Here is a 27,894-nt window from a genome sequence, read left to right on the forward strand (position 1 = left end):
TCTTCTTTTCATGGACTACTGTATCTGGTTTTCTTGCATCTATTTATGAACTGTTGGTAACGGGTTATACCATGTGATATAAACTTCATAATTTTCTATGATGCTTTGTGGCTCATGTTTACAGTGCTTTTCAGCTACTTCAATATTGTAATGTTTGCACAATTCCCAGTGTAACAGTCTTGCCACATTATTATGCCTTTCAGTATACAGTCCTTCTGCCATTAGTATATCACAACCAGCAACAAGATGTGCAACCATTTCCAATTCTGTTTTACAAAACCTACATTTGTCTGTTTCTCCCACATGTTCAATGGACTTTGTAAACCAACATATGTTTGCCACTATCTTGAGCCGCCAATATTAATCTTTCATCCTTTGGTTTAAATTCATCTCTCCTTAACCATTTCTGTGTTCAATCCTGATCAACATGAGGTTGTTCCAAGAGTTTGTTTATATGTGCAACTATTATTTATGCATTTTCCACATTTCTTGCCTTCTTATCTGATCCTTCATCTTATAGTCTTTCTTTTGTTTTTTTGGCACATTCAGTTGCTATCTGAGTTTTATCGACTTCTGGTTTGATTTCCACTCCCTTTTGATGCAGATATCCTTCTGCTAAACTAAGCAAGGAAGACATCTTAGACTTATTCTCCACATATTTCAATACTTTCACTATGTTTGTGTCTTGTGAGATCAGCAGATATGTATGCAGTCCCACTATTGCAGATCTGTACATGCAATCAGTATCGAGGAGGCCCATACCTTCTTTAGAACAGGGAATATATAGTCTTGGTATGCACTGATTTTTATAAATCATTTGATGAGCATGGAGCATCCTTCTTGTTTTCCTGTCCAAACTATCTAACACCTTTTGGGAGGCAATTGATACTCCAAAACGGTTAATTAGAATAGGAAGAGTAAACTGCTTTATAGCTTGGATTTTGTTCCTAGATGTCAATGCTGTTTTTAGTATTAATTTAAGTCTTCGGAAATATTCCTTACTAAGTTTTATTTGCATTTGCTTATGTTTTATTGTTGATCCTTCATCAATTCCCAAATATTTATACACTATTTCTTGCTCAAGTTCTTTTATATCACATTCCTGTTCTGATGTTTTCTTGGTGCTGCAGCTTTCCTGCTTTAAAGGTTGCCTTTGCACATTTATCAAGACCAAATGACATTCTTATATCATTTGAAAACATTTTTAACCACTTGCAGTTGTGTTTTCATCTCCCCATCTGATGAATTATACAGTTTTAAATCATCTATAAAAAGAAGGTGAGAAGTTTTTACACATTGTTGTTTTCTGGGAGCCAAATTATAGCTATGACCTAATTTGTTAAGTAGACAGCTTAATGGGTTAAGGGCAAGACAAAAGAGCAGTGGTGACAGAGAGTCACCCAGAAATATCCCCCTTTGAATCCTTATCCTTGGAATAATAATTTGTCCTTTATCATAGCTTAACTGTACAGTGGTTTGCCACTGCTTCATGGTCGCTGTAATGTAATTAATCAGTGTAGGGTGTATCTTGTACATTTTTAAGCACTCTTTTATCCATGAATGTGGGATACTGTCAAATGCTTTTTTTGTAGTCTATGCCATACTTAGATTCTTCCTCTTTTTACAGTTTTCCATTATGACTTTATTTAACATCAAATGATCCTTTGTTCCATATGACTTTCTTTTATTATTCTTTTGTTCTATTACCATGATTAAGTTTTCTTCTAAATGACTATAAACTCTGTCAGCATCAATTCCAGTGTATAGTTTATAAATCGTTGTAAGGCAAGTTATTGGTCTGTTGTTTTTAGGATAGCTTGCAGGTTCACTCTTAAGTAGGAGTATTTTTTTCCTGCTGTTAGGCAGGTTTGTGCCTGTTCGGGGTGCACATATAAATAGCTCTTATTCATGGCTAAATCTTCATATAAAGATGTTAATACTTTTAACCAAAAGTTAGGTATTGCATCTGGGCCTGGGTTTTCCAGTTAGGAGCTTTTCTTAACTTTGTTTCAATCTCTCTGACCATTACTTCATCCCATTGTATATCCTGTACATTCGAGCTACTTATTCTTTCTTTCTTTTACTTCTTCTATCCATTTAGCATTTATGTTATGTTCCACAGGGTCTTCAGAGATATTTCTCCAAAATGTATATATTTCTTCTTTTTTGGTGCTGTTTCAAATTCTTTTGCCTTGTTTCCCAATTCTCTATAAAACATTTTTGGGTCATCAATAAATTATTTTATACTTTTCCTTTAAATTTATCTTGATTGTCTTCTAGGTTTTTCTGCCTTTATATAATCCAGTTATTGGATCAATGGATTTAATACAGATACTGCAAGAAAAACTCTAGCTACCACCTTCTTATTGTTAACTTTCTTATATGCCGCTCCTATCCTAAAAAATGTAAACAATACTCAAGGAAACAAACTTGCCTCCTGCTACAATAAAATAGCTAAATTTACCACCAGTTTCCCTCATAGACCCCACCATTGTTATAGCTTAAAGCAATTAAAATGGCTTGAACTACACAATTACCTAACACATTCACAACTAACTACAACGCACAAACTCATTCATCATCCAGAAAAATGCCTTGCATTACATAACTTATTACTGACCTGCTGTCCAGCATGGGACCTCTGCCCTACTAACAAATTGTTATTATTTACAAATAAGTCAAATAATTTTGCAGGAGACTCACTCTACTCCCAATATGTTGCTAAATTATGGAATTGTATCCCCACACAAATAAAACTGTCTGACAAACTCAATAATTTTGAGCCATTGCTTGAACATTTTAACCACTCCTGGTCCTCCACATGCTCATCTCAAGGTTAAGACTCTGTGTTCACTGTATGATACGCTCCAAATACTCTCCTTAAACAGAATACACTCAACCTCTCACTGAAATGACAAAACAATTTTTATACATAACTGCTGCCTGTACAATCCCCTAAGTTGCACATTGGCTTTCTCTTTAGTAACTTCCACCTCTATAAAATCTTAGAATTTATAAATGTAACCACTGTTTGTGTATAAATGTAAATAGAAATGTAACTACTCTGTGTTTAACTGGAACTTAGTATAATGCAATATAAGCAATGGAGCTTTTCTCCTCAGACCTTCTCTGAAAATGGTATTACCCAGTCTGACTTTCCCAGTAAACAAAGACAAATAAATAAAAAAAAATATAAGTGTTAATGTTTGTTGTTGTCATCCCTGCCCTTGAGAATATCTTGAAAATCATTGACAATTGGAGGCATTAGGAAAAGCCATAAATTAGATTTTGTAAATTTTTATAGGTCAGAAAATGCAGGATAACACAACACAAATATATGCAGAAATGATCTATAAACTAATCTCTTAGTATGAATTGAATGTATATTCCTGTCTCCAAATGTACCCCTCTTCCCACCCTTTCTGTATCATTAAATAAACATTGATTCAATACTGTTTGTATAAGTCATGTTCCACCAGCAATAACATGCTTGGTCCCTCATGTGTTTCAGGATGTGCATGTATCATACAGTGGATATAAAAAGTGTACACACCCCTGCTAAAATGCCAGATTTTTTTTGTGATATAAAAATGAGACCACAATAAATAATTTCAAAACTTTTCCCACCTTTAATGTGACCTACAACCTGTACAATTCAATTGAAAAAAATAAACAAATATGTTAAGGGAAAAATATAAAAAATAAAAAAAATGTACAATAAGCTGGTTGCATAAGTGTGCACACCCTTAAACTAATATTTTATTGAAGCACCTTTTGATTTAATTACAGTATTCAGTCTTCTTGGGTACACACCGGCCATCAATTAAAGAGACTCAAATCAACCCCAAATAAAGTTCAGCTGTCCTAGTAGGATTTTCCTGACATTTACTCAGTTGCCTGCTACAGCAAAAGCCATGGTTCACAGAGAGTGTACAAAGCATCAAATGGATCTCATTGTTGAAAGGTATCAGTCAGAAGAAGGGTACAAAAAAAAATTTCCACAGCATTGGATATATCGTGGAACACAGTGAAGACAGTCATCAAAAAGTGAAGAAAATATGGACAACAGTGACGTTGCAAAGAACTGGACATCCCTCCAAATTTGATGAAAAGACAAGATGAAAACTGGTCAAGGAGGCTGCCAAGACACCTACAGCAACACTGAAGGAGCTTCAGGAATTTCTGGCAAGTACTGGTTGTGTATTACATGTGACAACAATCTCCTGTATTCTCCATATGTCTGGGCTATGGGGTAGGATTGCAAGATGGAAGCCTTTTCTTACACAGAAAAACATCCAGGCCCAGCTAAAATTTGCAAAACAATACATCAAGTCTCCCAAAAGCATGTGGGAAAATGTGTTATGGTCTGATGAGACCAAGGCTGAATGTTTTGGCCACAATTCCAAAAGGTATGTTTGGCGCAAAAACAACACTTCGCATCACCAAAAGAACACCATCCCTACGGTAAAGCATGGTGGTGGCAGTATCACGCTTTGGGTTGCTTTTCTTCAGGTAGAACTGGGGCTTTAGCCAAGGTGGAGGGAATTATGAACAGTTCCTAATACCAGTCACTTTTGACCCAAAACCTTAAGGCGTCTGCTAGAAAGCTGAAGATGAAGAGGAATTTCACCTTTCAGCACGACAATGATCCCAAGCATATATCCAAATCAACAAAAGAATGGAACCAGAAGAGAATTAAAGTTTTGGAATGGCCTAGCCAGAGCCCAGACCTAAATCAAATAGAAAGTCTGTGGGGTGACCTGAAGAGGGCTGTGCACAAGAGATGCCCTCACAATCTGACAGATTTGGAACGCTTTTGCAAGGAAGAGTGGCAAATATTGCCAAGTCAAGATTTGCCATGCTGATAGACTCCTACCCAAGAAGACTGAATGCTGTAATTAAATCAAAAGGTGCTTCAACAAAGTATTAGTTTAAGGGTGTGCATACTTATGCAACCATCTTATCGTATATTTCTTATTTTTTATATTTTTCCCCTAACAGATCTGTTTGTTTTTCAATTGAATTGTACAGGTGATAGGTCACATTAAAGGTGGTAAAAGTTTTGAAATTATTTATTGTGGTCTAATTTTTTATATCACAAAAACCTGGCATTTTAAAAGGGGTTTGTACACGTTTTATATCCACTGTATATATAAGGAGTGAAGGACTACAACTGTCATTACAAATGTGTATATCATGACACTTGAAACATGACTATAACACATATCTGTCCTGTATTCTATCAGAATCAGACATGGTCGTGTGTGTTTATTTGCTTATTTTTGTTAAGGTTATCATGCAGCACCATAGATTATTGCTAATTCCCATTCTACATTCAACCCCTCAAGATATGATTATGGACATGCTAATACTTTACCATCAGCTAGTCAAATGAGCTTGCCAGTGCTGCACTTCAGGGAGACATTAAAAAAAATTACAACAAAGAATTATGTGAGTAAGTTGTACAACTTCTGTATGTGTTAATGGAATTTTGTAACCAAGGTATCTGGATTTCACAGTGATGTTGACTCATCTAACTCAGTCTGTTAATGTATGTTTGTTGCAATGGTGTGTAACCTTTTCACACATAGTCTATCCGTATTATTCAGTAGTGCTCTGTCATATTTTGGAACTAACAGTGACACAAAAATAGTTACTCTTTACATGCAGTTATCCTGGGTGAGCTGTCATGATTGCTTGCCTGACAAACCACAGTTTTACAATTGTGATTGTCATTGAAACATCATACTGTGAAATAGGTACGTCACTCACAGTAATATAATGTACTTAAATGATAGTATATAGTTATTATCAGAGCAGCATTTAATTAGATAGGCCAAGCGCAGTGGTGTTACATCGACCTGTCCAGGCACATGCATTTGCCATAAAAAACTGTGATGCATGCTAGCTGATCTTCAAAACACTGATGTGTTAAATACTTACAAATGTGCATTTTCACATTGCTGCAGTCAGGTTTGTCCTGTGGCACTTACAATTCATACTGTGTTTTCTAGATTGTGTAACTAGCTAGGTAAGTGGTTTGAATCTGACAGTGGTAAACGAGCGCGCGTGCGCGAGTGTGTGTGTGAGTGCGTGTGTGTGTGTGTGTGTGTGTGTGTGTGTGTGCGTGTGTGTGTGTGTGTGTGTGTGTGTGTGTGTGTGTGTGTGTGTGTGTGTGTGTGTGTGCGCGTGTGTGTGTTTCTAGTGTCAAGTAAGTAAAGCTTCAACAACTGATGTGCTGTGTCCACTTCCACTCAGGAGAAACTTTTAACTGAACACAGTTCCTTCTGTAGTTTATCCCACTTTTAACACCATCTTCTCTGCAACAAAAAGTCAAACTTATCCTGTGGTACCTGTGATTCACATGACATAATCTAGATTGTGTAACTAGTTAGGGTGATGGTTCAAATCTGACAGTGGTAAACGTGTGTGTGTGTGTTTGTGTGTGTGTGTGTGTGTGTGTGTTTCTAGTGCCAAGTAGGTAAAGCTTTAACAACAAAGATGTTGTGTCCTCTTCCACCCAGGAGACAAATTTAACTTTAGACACAGCTCCCTCTGCAGTTTATCTCACTTTTAAAACATCTTCTCTGCAACACGGTGATGAGTTCATCCAGTCAAACGTGCACTCTATCCCCTTAAAAATCAGAGTTCTCCTGTGGCGCTTGCAATTCATACTGCATTCTCTAGATTGTGTAACTAGATATGTAGGAGTTTCAGATCTCACAGTGGTGAACATGTGTGTGTGGCTTAATTGGCAGGTACTTATATCTTCACTCAAGAGAAGCATTTAAAATGGAAGAAGACTCCCTTCTCCAACTTTTACCACAAACATCTTCTCTTTAATACACTGATGAGGTCATCATTTCATAAGGGTTTCCTTTCTTACTATTCAAGTCAGAATTCTCCTGTGACACTTGCAATAAATACTGTGTTTTACTGGTTCTGTAACTACATAAGCAGGTAGTTCAAATCCAGCATTACATAGTGTGACTGTCATATACAATTGACTCTTTGACAACACTCCTTATGTACACTTCTACTTAGGGACAAATTTCCAGTGAGAGAGGACTACCCTATAAATTTCTAGCATCCCCAGGTAAAACCCACTTTTGGAAGAACAATGATTACACCATGCTTTCAAAAGTGCACTATCTCACAGCTGTAATATGACTTCTCCTGTGCTGCTGGCAGATGCTATTGTGCTCTCTAAACTGTGTAATCAGATACATAGATTGTTTGAATTCAGTCCTGCTTGACTACTGTGAGTGTGTGTTTCTCTGCTGTGCTGTGTAGAAAAGGCTTCTAATACATACAGAATATTATTGGGCTATTCTACCACTTTCTTTCATTATTAGCTGAACAATAACTCTATTGAACAATGATGATGTCATCCATTGAAATGTGTACTGTCACAGTTATAAAACAATATCTCTTGTGAAGCTTATGAGTCATGCTATGTTCTGCATGTTGTGATCTTAAGTAGTCAGTTCAAATCTAGCCATTACTTTATAGACTCAGTTGTGTCAATATAACGATAAATGTGAAATGTTGTCACCCAGTTATCTGCTATGTACATGTATAGATGGGGGTTCCGCTTAAAAGAGCACCTGCTCATTTATCACAGAATAATAGTGCATTTAATACTGATGATGCCATTTGATGAAATCTGGCTTTTCTAAGAAAAGTACTAAGCCTTCTCCTGTGGTGTGAGGAAATAAAACAATGCTCTGTATGTTGTTGTCTTACTAAGGTATGTGTTCAAATCCATCATTATCTATACATTGTGCGTAATTGTCATTCTACCATTACAATGATGACTGCATTACACATCATGTGTGCTTGGGTATATCTAGCATCAGGCAATGTTGTGTGACATACAGGAACAGTCTTTTAAACAAATTAGAGTCACGCATATCCCTTGCAGCAATAGCAAGATGTAGTGTTGTCAAATACTCAAATATTTCACAATTGTAGCAACAGTTCTACTGTGTGGTGTTCATTCTTCAGAATATTATGTAGCTTCTATCATCACATAGTCAGGTGTTCAAGGCCCATATTAAGTGACTGTAAGTGTTGTGTGCCCCTATACTATTATGCATGCATGACATCAGCCACAGTTATATTGTGTACAATTACAGTGGGGGATGCCTCCTTCATCCCGTTTATCTCATAGATATTGTTTGCAACACAATCATATGATGTAATGACTTCACATAAGTGGAGTCTGACAGCTACATTAAGACACCCGCTGTGGCACATGTGATTCAAACACATTTCATTAGTTGGTGGAATGACATACCTTGTTGTTCAATTCCAGCAAAGGACAACTTTATCTGAATGTACTGATGTTACACAAACACCACTGTATCAAGTTATTATTATCCCATTTTACATTGGGCAAACAAATATAAACATTTTGTTATTCCATGGCAGTGAAAAACTTGTTCTGGGAATGTCATTTTGTGAGTGCTCCTGTGGCACATGCATTGAGTACTGAATTATATAGCATATCTGTACAGAGTGTAGTTTAATTCTGGGATAGTGTGTGTACAAAACAATGAGATGTGCTTCCTTGACCAAGAAACATTGATACTGCAATGCTCACTCTTGTGTGAACATTAACATAAGTATATTCTTCTCATCCTTCTGACAAATTAATAATGTACAAATTATAGAAGCCAAACAAAAAAACGAAACAATTGAATAAAAAAAGGCGAAGCAAATCCAAAACACTCAGGAACCAGAAGTAATATCGTGAACGTATTTTATTAAGAACATTTTCGCTCCTGGACAAGGCAGAAGCTTCTTCAGACAAAATAAAAGAGCACCAGGTCCACTTTTAAATATAAAAGGTTTTGTTGTCATGATGTCATATCCTTAGCAACCAGGGTATAAAAACATTGCACCTTTTGGCATACAAATATAAAACGATCAACCTAAAAACAACATTACTAACCAGTTAATCTAATCATTAATCAAAACATTGTTTTTTAAAAAAAGTTTTTTTAAAACACATATGGGCATTTCAGACTATGAAATGCCTTAAGGATAATTAATACCACGTACAAAATGTTAATCCAAACAATGTAATCTCAAAGTAAATTAACAAATAAGGTGCCAGTTTAAGACTCAGGTAACCTTAATATTTTGGGTTACCAACAATATGCCAAGAGGCTTTCACCCCTAAGATGTAAAAAAATAAAACATCCAAACATGTAAAGCCTTGTAAGTTATATTCAAAAAAAGGCTAAGCCACTACGGTTGTTAAAGTCAAGCAGTGTGCAAGTCTAATTCCTAAGGTAACTTTTATATTTTAAGATAACAGAGATATTGCAGGCTTCATTAAGCCCAGGGGGGGAAAAGGCATTTAATAGTAATTGCCATTCCAACTCCTTTAGTTCAAGTAAGAGGGATTGGGGACCCCCCCTAATCTCAACTTTAACTGTCAATTCATAGCAAAAACTGTGCCCAACATGATCTAAGTGCTTGAAGAGCATTGTCCGTTTTTTTGTTTTTTATAGCATAATTATGTTGGTAAACACGGTCCCGCAGACTGCGGGACCGTGTTTACCAACATAATTATGCTATAAAAAACAAAAAAACGGACAATGCTCTTTCAAAGCACGTTTTAGATCATGTTGGGCACAGTTTTTGCTTTATGGGAATTGACTTAGTTAAAGTTGAGATTAGGGGGGGTCCCCATCCCTCTTACTTGAACTAAAGGAGTTGGAATGGCAATTACTATTAAATGCCTTTTCCCCCCCTGGGCTTAATGAAGCCTGCAATATCTCTGTTATCTTAAAATATAAAAGTTACCTTAGGAATTAGACTTGCACACTGCTTGACTTTAACAACCGTGTAGTGGCTTAGCCTTTTTTTGAATATAACTTACAAGGCTTTACATGTTTGGATGTTTTTTTTTTTTACATCTTAGGGGTGAAAGCCTCTTGGCATATTGTTGGTAACCCAAAATATTAAGGTTACCTGAGTCTTAAACTGGCACCTTATTTGTTAATTTACTTTGAGATTACATTGTTTGGATTAACATTTTGTACGTGGTATTAATTATCCTTAAGGCATTTCATAGTCTGAAATGCCCATATGTGTTTTAAAAAAACTTTTTTTAAAAAACAATGTTTTGATTAATGATTAGATTAACTGGTTAGTAATGTTGTTTTTAGGTTGATCGTTTTATATTTGTATGCCGAAAGGTGCAATGTTTTTATACCCTGGTTGCTAAGGATATGACATCATGACAACAAAACCTTTTATATTTAAAAGTGGACCTGGCGCTCTTTTATTTTGTCTGAAGAAGCTTCTGCCTTGTCCAGGAGCGAAGACGTTCTTAATAAAATACGTTCACGATATTACTTCTGGTTCCTGAGTGTTTTGGATTTGCTTCGCCTTTTTTTATTCAAATGTACAAATTATCATCAAAAGTCTTTTCTTAGTTCACGCATTATTTTCATTTATTTGTGACAAGATCCATGGCTGTGTTCTGTGGCAGATGCAGTCATACATAGCTTTGTGGTGTGTGTAGTATAATAGGCAGAGGTTTGAATCTGGCAACATCTGTCTGTCAGATAACTGTGCCTGACAGGGGTGGCATAGGCAAAGGAAGTAGTTAGGGAACAGTCAGAGGGACACATTTTAAGGTCTCATGCTCAAAGGTAGGGGATCCATACCCATTATAATAGGAAAGTGCTGTAAGCCCTTCAAGGGTATTCTTCATGACACCAACTCAATGCCTATTTCTGTGGTGTGAATGGTTGACACAAAGCTTTTTGATATATGTCATTGATTCCTTGTGAGCATGCCCAGTATAATGACATAGCAGATGGTCTCCATTTGACACTGGACATATTGAACTAATGAAATGTCATCAGATCTGTGTTGTCATTTGTCACTTATGTATTTTGAGATTTATTATATTACTGTTTAGCAATTACATATACAACACATGCTTGTCTAATCCATGCTTAAAGGTAATATAACCCCTCTCCAAGGTTGCAGGTGGCAAAAAATGGCAATATCATGCAACTTTCAGATGTGCAGTCACAACAGCTGTAGTGTTCATTACTTCTTGTTTACATGATGAAGTGCAGAATACAGCAGTACTGTTGCTTAGCACAAATAAATTATCTGTATAGACATCTCATATGGAATAACTGTAGTCTATGCAAATATCCCCTAATGTGGCTACTGTCCTTGCTGTTATCTCAACTCGGCATTTTATTAACATTTATTACACATTTATTCCCCTTTGTTACACTGCTGAATTGTGTCTCTGTCACATCCTTTTTAGCATATCTTTTTTTTATTTATGTGCATGGATATGCATGGGTGTGACATAAACAGGATTAATTATTATTACATCAATATGGAAGTATTTATGTTAAAATATTCTTTGTGACATAAGCACTTTGAATTTCATTCACTGAGTACATTTTCCCTATATACCCTCCCTCCCTCTTACTTACTTCAGCACTAATCCCATTGTATGCTGTGCACATTCCCCCATTTAACTTCCCCTGCATCTTAATTCTTTCAGTCAGCTTGCCTTTACTTTGTATAAGCTGTCTATGCATGCTTGCTTACTAGGATTGCCTTTGTTTACATTTGTGCGCTCGAGCATCCCTGTACCTTTTCATGGCCGCCAACACTTCTGCCGGCGACAAAAAGGTGCTGATAAATGTGCCCACTTGATGAGCATTATTCATATTCAGTGAGTACTGATGCTCATCACGTTAACGCATTTAAATTGTGTAGGCTTAGCGCAAAGTGACAATGATTGTTAACGAGTCCCAAGGAGTGTCATTCACTCTTAAAATATCTTCATCTGTCTTCATTTTTTTCATACAGCTCATATTACTTTCAAGGCTGTATGTGTTTCCCTTAACCCATCTTGGTCAGATTCTCCCATAATTATGTACGGGGTGGGAGGTTGGCATAATGGTTAAGGTGTTCACCTTACAAACACAAGGTCCAGGGTTTGATTCTCAGATGGGGTAAATGGTTAGGCTTAAAATGGCCCACAAAGGCAGTTAGCCTAGTACTAACCTATGAACCTAAAAAAACAGGCACCATAAGTAGTTAGCCCTGCACAAGAAATGAACTTTACAAGGAACAGTGTGTTTTGCTAATGCATTCACCACATGCAGAAAGTATGTATTCACTAAAAAGCGGCAGTAATATAGAACTTAGTAAGCTATCCACTTAAATTATTGCTTCTAGCTACCATATCCTTTCAACAAGTACAATGCATCCTCTTTTACTTTCATGTTTTAAATATTTGTTTGCATTTTTTTATTATTTGATGAATCTTTAATATAGCTTACTTCACTTCCAATCTGTCTCCCTTAGAAAGACAAGTAACATATTTAGTTCAACCTCATTTTCATTGCTTGCATTTTGTTTCTCTCATCTTAACTAAGTATTGTCCTTATGGAAATATATCCTTCTCAACGTGTGTGCCTAGATCTTGATGTTAAACATTTTCTGCTTTTTTTTGCATTCAATTTCCTTTTCAAAACTTGCCACATTTCTTCAGCAGTCATTCCATTGAATGTATCACCCTAATTAGGTTTACACAGTGACTGTTTTGCTTTCATATAGTCTGCTATTAATCTTCTATGCATTGGTTTAGATTTCAGTTTGGTAGAATCATCTAGAAGTAATTTAGGCTTCATAACCCTATGATCATTACACATCAAAGGTGGTAAAACTGACATGAAGTAATAGTCATTTCCTTAGGAACACAAACAATGTCCAGTATGTTCCATCCCCTGGTGGGTTTGTTTACAATTTGTAGCAATTGCTGATGTTCATCATTCTCACTGCTGCAGTAGCTTTTTAGCTATATGGGTTGTATCCTGCCTAGGATACAATAACTGTCCAGCTTCACAAAGCACTGACTCCCTCCCACACAGTTATTCTGACTGATTATCTATAGGTGGGAAATCAGCAATCAGACTGAAGAAATCTTCAGTACTTTCTTGCCAACTTGAGAGAAAGCTCTGAGGTTTTTACATGAGCAGCAATGGCTTTGAAGCTTCAATTCTGGCAGATGATTCCACAGGGAGAGCCCTTCCACATGAAATTGTTGCCCTTTTAAGAAAATAATATCTATTTTCTTTTATGACTAACAGGTGCTCCCTTTAAGAAACCCAGCATTTTTTTCATAATATTGGAAGTTTCCTGACAGAGACTGCTCTTTTGGTATGTTCCTATTAATTTTAGAAAAAACAGACTGAATAACTGCAATTGTGTTGCTCATGTGCTGCTTGTGAAAACTTATGTGACAACTTACCTTTCAACTGACTCATTCCAACACTGTTTACCAGCATTTGGACCTCTTCTTTGGCTGCATCACAGATACTTATTCCAGTCCTGCTGGCTATTCTCCTGCTGTACCTAAAAGAAGAAAGAAAAACAATACAATAAAGAGCCCCTGCCACCAATACAGCCTCAATTAGTACCTCAGCCATTGGCAAGTAAACCTGTAGTGGCCATCCATTGTTCCTCTGGTCACTCACTTTCTTCTCTGGGTTCCGCTTGTGTAGTCCTTTCAGCCATCATGGATTGTGGGTCAGCCACTTCATCATCAGCTGTTTCAGTGTCCATTATGGACATGGGAGAACCATCTTGTACTGGTCAGGGAGTCAATCTGAGGAATGCTTCTTGGGGTAACTGAGGAAAGAGACCTCTTGAAGGGGCTCAACTGCCATCTCCTAGATGCTCTTGTCAGGGTATTACCTCCAAAGACTAAGCAGAAGGTTAGAAATTGTTCATCCGAAAACATTGTATCTATTAGAAAAGATGATTTTCTTACCTTAGCCAGCCAATTATTACAAGCTATTAATCATGGTGCTCAGAAATATTTATTTGAGGGCAATGTCACTAAAGGCATTCCTGGGGAAAATCTGTCACGGGAATTTTACATTGGTAGAGACAGAGACTCTTCTCCTCTAGGTTCCCAGGCCAATAAATCTGATTCAGAAGAACCTTGTTCCTTTCCAGCTCCTTTGGCGGATTTTTTTTCTCTCAGATTATTTATAGGATGAATGAGGTATTCTTTCTGTGAACAGGTGAGTGTTCCCTCTAAACTGAGGAGATATTATAATATGTTACAAGGGGATATACCTCATTTTACACCTATCTCTCCCATTTTGCCAACCTTGGAGGATGTGTTTAATGCTGTCTGTAATAATCCTGATTCTCACTCTTCATTCCACCAAAAGGTAGATAGTCTGCATAAAGTACCTCAAACTAATGCATTTTTGTTTTCTCATCTTAGATTGGATCCAGCTGCGATATGTATCTCTTTGATATCTGGCAACAGATAAGTAATTAGTACCAACCCTTCCCCAGTGGGCGAAGAAAGCAAAGTGTTGGACAGATTTGGTAAGATAAGTTTTTTTCTGTTTCTTCTACATTAGCTTATAGAATTCCTAACTACCAGGCACACGTCAAAGTTTATTCTCTTTTGTGCAGACAGCTGAGGGAATACTCCCCCTTAGTTCCTTTAGGGGATAGCTCCTTTCTGAATTCTATTGTTTCTAATCTTTCTCAAGCATCTAAACATGCTTTGAAGAGTGTATGATTGTGCAGATACTGTATCTAGGGTCAATGCTATTCTACAATTTTAAGTAGATAGGCCTGAGTAAGTAAGCAAAAGTTTGCTGATAAAGTAAAGCCTGAAATTTTAAATTCTGCATTAGATAAGGATTTCTGGGAGGGGTGTCATTCTGCTGCTCATGCCCTCAAACAATTTGAAAGCGGAAAGTTAATTCAGGGGGGTCTAAGATTGTTCAAGTCTCCCTGTTGCAAATTTCACATTTGCTCTTCTTCATTTAAAAAAAAACTAAATAAGTAATCCCTGCCAACTCAAGGCAAACAGGGAACAAAAAGACAATAGCAGGAGGGGAACAGCAAGAAACAAGGTTCTTTTCCAAAAAAGGGAAAGTATGCTAGCGTTCTATTCCCCATGGTCTCCCTTCCTACCCCTATCTCTCAAAATCTGTCCTAAAAACTGATTCTTTACTTTCCCCTTTGGCAGCAAATTATTTTAGATTCTTGTGTACTAAAAGGGGTTCAGGAGAGTTATAGCTGGCTCTAGATACAAATATGCCCTTTCACAGGAATTCCTCACCATCCCCAGAACCAGACTTTTTTCCTCAGGTTCTTCAACACTTACTCATCCTAGCAGCAATAGATCCAGTACATTTATATCAAAAGGGTAAAGGCTTCCATTCCAGAATGTTTGTGGTAACAAAGAAATATCCTTCATGGAGGCCAGTTCTGGATCATTCCATTCTCAATCTGTATGTGAAAGTATCAGAGTCAGAGTTCAAAATGCTGACAGTTCAAATACTGTTAAACTCATACCTCCCTTGAGAGTCGTAGTAACATTAGATCTAAAAAATGCTTATCATCACATTCTCATAGCCACAAGCATGAAGACATTTCTCAGATTCTCTGTGTTTGGGTTGCATTATAAGTTTTCTGCATTATTACCCTTTAGGTTATCTGCAGCTCCAAAGGTGTTTAAAAAGTGTCTAGCTCTAGTCATAGTTCATTGAAGACTGGATGGAGTTCATATATTTCCATATTTCAATGACTTACTTAACTTTACAGAGTATTTTCCCAGATGTTAAGAGCCCTTAACATGAGCTTCATCTCTTCTTACCAGTCTGGTAAAAATGTGCAAAACCCTCCTAGACTTCATCACACAGGATTGTGTTTCTGGACTGCCTTATAGGTACTTCTCAACAAAAGGCTTTTCTAACACAAGATGGTGGATTTTTATCTGGCAACTTGCCCAAGCTTACCCACTCAGTCTCAGACGTATGCAAGTGAATATCGCAGGATTTTAACGTTCATGGCATCTATGATTCTCATGATTACACATGGGCATTGCAGTGATGCAGTGGTTAGCATTACTGACACACAGCAAGATGTTCTCTGGTTTGGTTCTCAGCTGGGGTGCCTTCTGTGTGGAGTCTATACGTCCTCCTTGTGTTCGTCTGGGCTTCCTCTGAGGGCTCTGGTTTTCTTCCACATTCCAAAGACATGTGTCCGGAATGTTTCTCCCTTGGCCTCTGCTGAAAATTGGCTCTGTCCCAGTCAGACTTTCCTGGTAAACAAATGTTAAATAAATTACACTTGTCATTACATATGAGGAAAAAGTCGATGGTTTGTAAAAAAAAATAAATAAATAATTGACCTAACATCTTCATCCTCTGAAATTTCAAATTCTACTTTTTAGCTTTATAAGAAGCACTGATAGAGTCAACAGTGGCTCTAAATTCAGGTCTCCTCTTTTCTCTTTTCTGCTCAAATCCCCATTCAATCTGCAACTACAGATATCTCAGATTTTTCTTGGGGAGCAGTTTCTGTGGGAGAAAACATGCAAGACATGTGGAACTTCTCAGGCAGACAGACAGACAGAACAAAGCATATAAATGTCAAAGAGATGTTGGCTGTGATCAGTGACTTACAATCTCTTCATCATCTGTGGCCCCCAGGAAGTCTTCAGGTGATTACAGACAATACCACAATGATGTGGTACATAAACAAGTAGGGAGACACCAGGTCATACCTTCTGTTCAGGCTGGCTATGATGGCTTGGGAGGTAACTCTACAGTATTCCTAGGCCCTCCAAGCATTTTACATTCTGCCAGAGCCAAATATATTGGCTGGCAAGGTGAGCAAGACCAGGACAGATCTTTGCACTTATCATAACAGTGGATGTTTGAATTCCTCACTGCTGCAGTAGCCAGTTGCACTTATCATAACAGTGGATGTTTGAATTCCTCACTGCTACAGTACCCAGTTGCACTTATAACAGTAGATGTTTGAATTCCTCACTGCTGCAGTAGCCAGTTGCACTTATCATAACAGTGGATCTTTGAAGTCCTCACTGCTGCAGTAGCCAGTTGCACTTATCATAACAGTGGATGTTTGAATTCCTCACTGCTGCAGTAGCCAGTTGCACTTATAACACTGAATGTTTGAATTCCTCACTGCTGCAGTAGTCACACTCACACACCATCTCCCTACTTTTGTATCACAATAACTAACTAGTTGTTGTGAAACAATGTTTTTGATTACTGTTTATATCTTTAGAGGTTCATGATGAGTACGCTCGTCTGTTGGTACGGGCAAGAAAATCCTGAACATTTCTTCACTCTGGTCATCCGAGAGGAAGGAATTCAGCAGTCAATCAGCAGTCAGGGTGAATGTGTGAGGGAACCAGAGCTTTGTGAAGCTGTCCAGTTGTTGTATCCTTGGCATGATACAACTCATATAGTCACAGGGCTACTATAGCTCTGAGGAATTTGAACATTGACTGTTACAGTAAGTGCAACTTACATAACTATACTTTCATGAATATACATTGTAAATAATTTTCTTACTAATGTTGTAGAATCAATATTATTCAAGTCTGTTTCTGGAAAATTAGGACTCCATCTGATATTATTTTTCTCTCTTATGTTTCATGCAAGAAAAGTATGAATTCCTCTAGGTAATCAGAATTTGATTTTGGTGGTTTATAAACTCTAACAGCCATAATCTGTTTAATGGTTGTATACGTTGTCAGTTACACAATCTATAATATTGGTGTTATCATCAAAATTGTACTGAACACAGATCTCATAACACTCTTTCATTTCTATAATTTCCTCCATCTGAATTTTTGTTACATCTATTAAAACATTAATACCAGACAGAACTGGTTTTCAGTCATTGTTCTTTAACCATGTTTCGCAATCAATAACAATGCCAGTCTTATGCGAATGGGGCAAATTTTACAATAAAAAATAATTATTACTAATGTTCCTAGCATTACCAATCAGCACAGATAAATGAAAGTTTATTATCTGTGAACTGTTAAATTTTTGACTTGGCAAAAATCCTGTTTTGTGTTAGTCAAATATTGCAACATATCTGCTGCAAAAATTCACTTCCATTGTCTTAGCAAGTGGACTCCATCCTGTCTAAATACTTGTGAGCCCCAAATCAGGCTTGGATGTTCTACTCATTTCCACTTTTTAAAATGGGCCATTTTTTTCATGTAGGAATTTTCATTCACACTGACCTGACTCTCTTTTCTGTATGTGATTTGTGAAAAATATGTCCTAACACCTGTAGAAGCAATGATATCTAAGAGGGCTGTAAGCTCCCTTCTAATAGTCAGTGAGTTCTTGAAAGTGAGATAATTTGAATCATCATGAATAAAAACAGTTCCATACTTTCTTACATTAAAGTATTCTAAGGTCCGACTCTCATCCTGTATTTTTCTCCTAGCAAGCACAGCAATGTTCAGCTTTCGTTATCATCTCTACAAATGTAAGTATCAGTTCCTGTAATAACTGAATCTCCAATTACTACGATCTATATCACAACACCGAAAAGTCCTTTCATCGAACGGCTTTTAAACCAAAAATGCCATTAATAGAACTTGATTTTATGGGGGGCTGTGCCCCCACACCTCCCGCTAAATATATATACCAACTCCGAGATTGCACTACAGTGAGGAAAGGGCAAATTTTCCGATCTTCACTGTACTGCAATCTCACAAAACTGACTTCTATTAACGGCATTTCCGATTTAAAAGCCATTCGATGAAAGAACTTTTCGATCCAGTGTCATAGACCCAATTACTAGTATATAATTTCTGACCAAATCTGAAGAATCTTTCACTTCTAATTCAGTAATGTCTGCTTGTCAATTGTTACAAAAGAATGTTTTTCATCATCAATAGTCTTATCATTCTCACTGCTTTCCTTGTTTACAACATTTGTAAACATACAATTCTCATCTAGCTGTCTTTGTAGTTCCACAGTCTGAGACATGTTGTCAACTTCAGTCTTTCTCCTCTTTATTAACAATACTGTTCTTTAATCCTTCTAAGTTCAGTTTAGATTTCTTCCTTTCAGCCCACCCCATAAAGACAGCACCATGAAACTCAGAATAAGAAAAATGTTAATAACAGCCACATGAAACTGGAAAAAATGCAGCCAATCAAGTTTCACACAGACAGCAGCCTCTTCAGTGTTTATGTATCTCATATCTCCCATCACTTTTTATATTGAGATGGTCATGTGACAAAAACCTAAACAGTCTCATCATAGCTTACAATAGTAAGTCTATCAGAAAAAAACTCAAAAGAGTTCAATCAATCAAGGCTAAAGTCCCCAGATTTAAAATCCACATTCTCTCTTTTCTTTTATCAAGTTAAATATTTCTTTGTAAAAGTATTTCTAATATTTGCAGGTACTCTTGTCAATGGCACTAAAGGTATAAATAGCCTTCGTATGGTCTGGAATATGTTCATATAAAGGACTACATAATATGGAGCACTCTATATCACTAATATGCAGAGAAATTCTCTGTTGAAAAGTACATATTGTCTGAGCAAAGTAAAAAGCACGGCAGACACAAGTGGCCAGATAGATTATGCATTCTGTTTTGCAAGATGTAAAAATATTGATGTTGTAAGCTTTCTTTAAATTAACTGATATAAAAAATATTTTTCAATACATAATGACATACAGAATAAGAGATACATGGCGTACAACTAATAGATTTATTACCGGTTATGTTCAAGAAATTCTGGCTACTGAACCCTCACTTAAATCCTGAAAAATGTTGGGCAAGATTTTTATTAGTTCTGTAACTAAACAAACAAGGATTAGAAATAAGGTTACCCAATGTGTGATCAGCCTTCAAAATGGGACACAATTGTTTATTAATTCCATAACTTTAAAAATAATAGTACCATAAGTGGTTACAAATTTTAAGTACTTTTGTACAGAATTGTCCAATGGAAAATGCAAGGGTTGTTTCAATAAACTGATGCTATTGTTAGAGTATGAGTCTTTACATCCCTGATCCTATGGAATTTGCACTCCCCCTAAATGAATTTGTGCCCCATAACTAATACACAGTGGTCAGAATCACTATCCTCACTACAGATTGTGTGAGACCTTAAAAACTGTAAGAAGGATACACTATCAGTAATAAATCTGGGGTGATAACTGTTATAGGACAGAACAGAATTTTAGTAAGCAGTTTTGGTATAAGAATGCTTTCAGGTAACCATATTGTGTTTTATAAACTGATGCGTCTCAAAATCCATAACATGTAAATCATACCTAGCTATAAACCTAATCTCAATGTAACTGTTGTTTATAGGTTCATAAGTTCATAAGTGTTTAGTAGGATAAAGACCACAAGGGCCTTTTTAACCCTAGCCATGAATCCCAAATCTCTGACAAGTTCTGGTACCACTGATAAGTGTAAGCAGGGGCTTGAAAGTGAGTCATTTACAAGGAAGGGCCTGGGAGATGAACTAGTTACAGGGTGCTTGTGTCCATTAAAGACACAGGTACCAAACCAGGGATAAATTTCTTGTTCCCCATCCAATTGTCCAAGTTACACTTGAATTGGGTTGGGGAGGAACTCTGCTTCACATGGATGGGGAGCCTGCTCCAGAGAAGGGATAGTGTCTGGGATACATACCTGTCTCTTCAGCAGGTCCTATTTATATCACAGGCAAGGTTTAAGTCTTTAGAATGGGTAGTTCTAGTGCTGTTTGTTCTATGTTTATGCAGGAGGCCCATCAGAGTGGGGTCTGACAATGCCTTGTATGCCAGACTGTGGACATTCCAGTTGTTGGATGTGCCTGGTTAGGACTTACCACAGTGGGCGTTGTACTCAATGACAAATCTGACGAGTGCCAAATACAGTGGAACAATGACCTCCTTGTACCTAGATGCCATATCTTTGTTTATACATTGCACAACATAGAATGATTTATTTACTATTACAGACACATGCTGGTCAAAGGATAGATTCCTGTCTATGTGTGTTCCCAAGTACCTGACTACTGGGTCAGCTCTTAGGGGTGTGTTGTCAATATGATAGTTACTGGGGTGAATGACTTCCCAAAAGATATTATTATGCATTTCTTAGTAATTAGTTTAAGTCTATGGCTCTGGCACCAGTTGTTTGTCTGTATCAGTCCATCCTGGAGAACATTTCTGTCAGTGGGCCATTCAATGACAGCTCCTAATTTGCAATCATCTGCAAATTTAGTCAGTCAGAGGCCATTGTCATTAGTCTTGACATCAAAGAATTAATGCCAAAAAGGAGTGGTTCCGGGACCGAACCATGAAGACTCCCTCTTGTGACTGGCCTCTTTGTAGAGGTGACCTCCTCAGTTCTATCTTTCTGGGTCTTGTCTGTCAGCTAGTTGGCTATCCATTAGCTGACATAAGGGTTTGTACCTAACATCTTAAGTTTGTCAACAATGCCCGAGTGAGGGGATTGTGTCAAATGCCCTGGCCAGGTCAAGGTACACAAAGTGAGCCATTTTGCCCTCATCCATTGCTTTGTGACCTTCTCAAAGAAGTCCACTAGGTTGAGTAGGCATGACCTGCCCTTAATGAAACCAAATTGGGTTGAGTCCAGTGCCTGTAGGTTTCCTATGTCATTACTGATCATCTCCATGATAATTCTCTCCATGTCTTTGCATATGAGACGAGTGAGATTTAAGGGTCTGTAGTTTCCAGGGTCTGTAGATGGCCCACCTATGTGCAGAGGGATGACTGCTGCTGTTCTCCATTCATGAGGCATGAAACCTGTTTGGAGGCCACAGTTAAATAGCAATTTCAGAGGCCCTGATAGGTTCATAGGTTGGTACTAGGCTATCGGCCCTAGGGCCTATACAAGCCTAGCCATAACAATTCCCTGGATATTTCTTCCCACAGTATTTACTTCTCTGGACCCCTGTCTAGCAGGGTGACTGGCATGATCCCTGGGGTGAATTTCCCATCTCCCATCTAATCATCAAGGTTCCTTTTGAAGAGGGCCAATGAGGCGCTCTGCTTGACATGTATGGGCAGTCTATTCCAGAGTATGGGGAGTCTCTGGGTCAGAAACTTATCCCTCCAGCATGTTTTGTTCATTGTAATGACAAGGTTTAGATCCCTGGAGTGTGTGGCTCTGAGGGATTGGGATTTCTTTAAGTGGAGCATGTCCAACAGCTCAGGGTTTGACATGGCCTTGTATGTTAAGCAGAGATCGCCTCTGAGTAGATGATATGCCACAGAGTATAGCTGGAGTTTTCTTAGATGGTCAGCATATGGTATCTGCTTTAGGCCTGTGATTCTTTTAGTGAGGTATTTCTGTGGCCTTTCCAGCTGTTGCAGATGTCTTGTGAGGTACATACCAAACTGGGCATTATAATGGGTCTAATGAGGGATGAGTACAGTGGGGCAATGACTTCCTTTTTTCTGGATGAAAAGCCCTTAGTGATGAGGTGTGCCACATAGAAGGACTTCCTGACTGTTGTGGCGATGTGGTTATCGAAAGTGAGACCACTGTCCACCTGTGTCCCTAAGTCTCTCTTCACACTTTTGATGTTTAGTGTACTGCCACCTATGTGGTAATTCATGGGTACATGTTTTTTTTCCAAAGGGGATAACTATACATTTCTTGGCATTAAGCTTGAGCCCATGGCTCTGGCACCAGGCATCTGTTTCTGTAAGGCCCTTTTGTAGAATATCCACATAATTTGGGGATTCAATAATGGCTCCCAGTTTGCAGTCATCTGAGAACTTTGTTAGCTTGAGTCCCTTAGTGTTGGCCTGTACTTCAGAGAAGTAGATGCCAAACAAGAGTGATCCCAGGACTGAACCCTGAGGTACTCCACTTGTCACTTGTCTGGAGCTGGATTTGGAGTCAGCTATTTTTACCGTCTGGGTTCTGTCAGTAAGCCAGTTGGCAACCCATCAAGTGACGTAGGGATTCATGCCCAGCTTAGTAAGTTTATCTATGCTTCCAGAGTGGGGGATGGTGTCAAAGGCCTTGGTGAGGTCCAGATAGGCTGTGGGGACTGCCTTACCCTCGTCCACAGCTCTGGAGACTGATTTGAAGAAGTCAATCAGATTCAGGAGACATGATTGGCCCTTCAAAAACCCAAACTGGGTGGGGTCCAGTGTTTGAAGGTTGCCAATGTCTTTGTTTATAAGTTCCATGATAATACATTCCATGCCCTTGCAGATCAGGCTCACCAGACTGATGGGACGGTAGTTCCTGGGATCCAAGGTGCCCCCTTGTGGAGTGGGATAACTGTAGCTGTGCGCCACTCAGTGGGCATGAAGCCTGAGGTGAGGCTATGATTAAACATGATACTTAGGTGAGGTGCCAGTTCATTTTGTAGTTCATGTAGTACACAGCCTGGGATGTCATCTGGTTCCATGGATGCTGTATTCTTAGCTTTGGAGAGTGCGGTTTCTACCTGTGTGGCTGTGATTACCGGAATTTGGCAATCCTTTGGTATTGAGATGGGCCCTTTAGGGGGTGAGAGGGGTGTGAAGTTGGCACTAAATTGATCTGCCAGGATATTGGCAATATCCTTGGGATCAGTATATTTAATGCCATTCTGTTGTAGCTCAGAGCAGATCTGAGCATTGCCATTTAGATTTTTGACATAAATATAGAATGCCTTGTGGTTGTCTTTGGAATCTTTGGCAATTTTATTTTTGTAACTAGCTTTTGAGGATTTTATGAGGGATCTCAGTTTCTTACTGAGGCTGGTGAGGGAGTTTTTTGCATCTTGGGATTTTCCTCTTTTCTGCAACAGTTTCATCCTTCTGTTGTATAGTTTGTTTATAGCAGGGGACCACCAGATTGGCTTCCTTTTTTTTGGAGAAGAGCATCTTCGTTCTGTTTGGGATGGCACAATTCATGCACGAGTGGATGTACTGGGGTGTGGGGATGGGATGTGAATGTCAAGGGCGATTTGCTTATGGTCAGACCTGACCAATGAGGGGGTGATCATGTTTCATGCTATTTAGAAGGCATCCTGGGATATTGTATGGGCCTACTGATGCAGTGCTCTTGGCCTTAGAGATAGCATTAAGGACCTGTTAATCTGGGGGAGTTATATTTGATAGTATTTCCTGAGGGAAAATTGATGGGGAGAGAGGAGTAAAGTTGGAGATGAATTTGTTGGCCAGTAGGTTTGCTATGTCTTCTGCTCAAACTTGCATCATTGCATTGCCATAACAGCCAATAATTATCAAGTAAATGTCACCACATATTTATCAGAGGTTAAAAAAAGAATTGTTAGTTGATTTCAACAAATCCCGGGTATAGGTCAGTATTGATAGGTGCAAATGTTGCCCCCATTGTAGTTTCATGTATCTGTAATTAGCAATATTCCCAATGAAAAAAAATAACATTTTATCTAACACTATTAGTAGCAACTATAAAAGAAATCTATTAAAATGTACAGAACATGAGACAGAGTGACTTAATAGAAAAAATGCTCACAAAAGTAGAAATGCTTAATTTATTTGCACAAGATAAAAGCTTTCGGGATGTACCCTTCCTCCAAATTAAGCGTTTCTACTTTTGTGAGCCTTTTTTCTATTGGAATTTGCAACACTGTTCCTGGTGGTTTACTACAGTTGGTTCGTATATTTCTACAGAGTGACTTAACCAATAACACCTTCAGTGGTTATAGGGGAAAAAACCCTAGTGCCTAAGGACCCAGTCGGCTGTTTTTCTACACAAACAGTCTTTCCACTCCACATGTCCTTACCTCGAATGGCTCAATCTGTGCTGAAAAGAAACTACCTTCCTGAAAACTAAAAGAAAAGCATTCCTGCACTGTCCCTCACTAAGGAAAAGGACTGCAAGGTCTTTCCACCCCGCCTGTCCTTACCTCAAACAGCTCAGCATGTGCTGAAAAGAAACTATCATCCTGAAAACTAAAAGAAAAGCATTCCTGCACTGTCCCTCACTAAGGATAAGGACTTCAAGGTCTATATCTTAAGTGTAACTGTTGTGCTATTAGATTGCTTGGCTAAACTGGGTCTATGGCTAGCCTAGGGTCCTTAGTAAAAGATAGCTTAATAGTCTTGGACTCCCTAGTCAGGCTGCTGTAATAAGTAATAAAATAAGCATTCTACAGTGCATACAGCCTGTATAACACTTTCCCCCTGATTACTTCATCTCACAGTTGCTAAAGAAATAAATATCTGTACAAAATTCAGGTTAAAAGCTTGCTTACTCCCAACAGTCAGTAAAATTGTCTGGCTAAACTACAAACTCTGTTTAATACAATATTGAGTAAAACACAGCTCACTTTCAAAAGAATTGAGTAAAACTGGGTAAATTGCAGCTCACTTTAAAAAGAACTGAGTAAAATCACTGTAAAGTTGTATTCTTTAAGCCTGCATTCTCACAGACCCTGGAAATCCTTGTAGCTTGGTATAGCCCCGCTCTGCTCGCTTTGCTCAGGCTCATTCCACGCCCCACCCTGCCCCCAAATTCCACCCTCCCCCACTAGTGCTAAATCTAAGCCCAATAAACCACTCCCCCCTCCTACAACCTATCACAGATAACCCACACCTACATACTCCACTCCCCATACACCACCCCTTCCTGACAACAACCCTCTTAATTCTCCAGCCACATTCCTTGCCAAGTACCACTACTATCAAGATGAGACCAAATATGTTCCTCTCAGTTATATTGCCTGGGCTATATCTCCTCACCATCTATGAAAACCAGCCCTATCTTGGCTTTCACCACCCCATATCTCATACCATCTCTGCTCCCACCTTGAGTGAATCAGACCAACCCCTAGCTCACTACAAACCTATACTCTCCACTTTTAACAACCACCAACTAACTAGACCTAGGTCCATCTCCCCCAAAACTAGATCTTATCATAAAATAATAAGTAAAGTGCTGAAACTAATAATCACTGTACACTTTACTCTGATGAGGGATGGTGACATCCACCCTAAACCTGGATCCACCCTTCCCACAAGCTCCCAGCCCACTACCACCTTCAACATATGGTCAAATTCAAGGTCTCCTAACTCTCTCCTGACCTGTCACTTAAACATCAGGAGTATTAACAACAAGGTCCATAATCTTCATGCCCTTCTAGCCACCTACTCACCTGATGTGCCATGTCTTACAGAAACCTAGCTAAAACCAGGAACTAAAAATGATGAGGTTATCCCACCAGGGTACAACATACTTAGACCAGACCGTAACACCAGGAATTGTGGAGGAGTAGCAGTTCTGTTTAAAAACACAATACATGTCACACTAGCCCCAAAACAACCCCCTTGTTCAGTAATGCAGAAGCCCTAGTTAGCAAACTACAGCTTAACAAAAGTAAAGCTATATTCATTGCCTGCATTTATATCCCCCCAGGCAACAATGCAAATACCCTACAAGACTTCCTTCATTGGTTTTCCAACACATACCCACATGAAACTATGGTGTTAGGAGACGTTAATATTGACTGGAACAATTGTTTCTCTGAATCTCCCACCACCCATATAAACCTTCACGGTTATACCCAACTTATATCCTCGCCCACCAGAATAAATAAATCCAACTACAAAGGCAGTATCCTGGACTGGATTCTTATCAACAATCACTCAGACCTGTATAACACAGGTACCCTCCCAGATGATATAAGTGACCACCTACTCACTTACATCATTAAGCATAAAGTAGATCACCACCAAGTTCTATATAAATCTATCAGAAACAACAAAAACTTTAACTCCACTGACTTTCAGAATGAACTCAGAGCATCCAATTGGGCCATACTTAAAGAACTTCCACTAGATGATGCTGTAGCCTACTTTAATTCTAAATTCCTCTGCATTCTAGATTCCCACACTCCTATCCGCACCCTCAGAGCCAAAACTAAGACCGCTCCCTGGCTCTCTAAAGTAACCAAAACCAAAATCATAGCAAGAAATAAAGCATGGGACAAATGGCGCACCTCCAAAGACCCACTTGACCATATTAAATTCCGACAACTAAGGAATGATACAAAGAAAGCCACACTGTTAGACAAAAAAAACTTCTATCAACACCTTCAGCAAAAACACCAGAACAAACCTCAAAATCTTTGTGCAGGCATAAACAAACTGCTCTACCCTGACCAAACCTCCACCCCCACCCCCTCAACTTGCGACCTTAAAAGTCCAAAGAAAACTGCTAACATCATTAACATTTTTTTTACCAAAACCATCCAATCACTTGCTAGCCAACTACCCCCCACCAGCTCCTTTCAAAACTCCTCCACAGCCACTACCTCACTCCCTTTCACCTTCCAACCTGTATCTACATCCACCATCCAATCTTTAATTAACAAACTAAAGCCCACTACTCTGGCAGCTGATCTCCTCCCACTAGAATATTTACAAAAAGGGGCAGATGCCATTGCATACCCTGTCTTGATCATAATAAACCACACCTTGACTAAAGCCACTATCCCCCCTCTCTGGAAGGTTTCCCATGTCATTCCCCTTCATAAAGGAGGGAATTCTTTAGACCTCTCAAACTTCCAACCAATAGCCATACTATCACCATTGGTCAAAATTATGGAAAAGTGCATCCACAACCAATTAATGCAATATCTTACCCAAAATAAACTACTGACCAACTCTCAGCATGGTTTTAGGCCACACCGCAGCACCATATCAGCCCTCCTATCCTTCTCTAACTCTATCAACATCAACTGAAACAATAGCAAACTTACCTCAGCTCTCTTCCTAGATCTCTCTAAGGCCTTTGATATGGTCAGTCACTAACTGATTCTCCATACCCTGCAGGAACTGTCACTGAATAGTAGCTCTATTAAATGGTTCCAATCTTACCTGTCTAATAGACAACAAGCAGTTTTATGGCAGAATACCATATCCACATATCTACCCATTACTCTAGGAGTCCCTTAAGGCTCCATACTAGGACCACTACTCTTCTCAGTCTTTATCAATGACCTACCCACCATCACTCCCAAGGCCACCTGCATCCAATATGCAGACAACTCTACTTTAATAT

This window comes from Protopterus annectens, chromosome 2.part0, assembly GCF_019279795.1.
Source record: "Protopterus annectens isolate FY-2018-M chromosome 2.part0, PAN1.0, whole genome shotgun sequence".
Taxonomy (NCBI): domain Eukaryota; kingdom Metazoa; phylum Chordata; order Ceratodontiformes; family Protopteridae; genus Protopterus; species Protopterus annectens.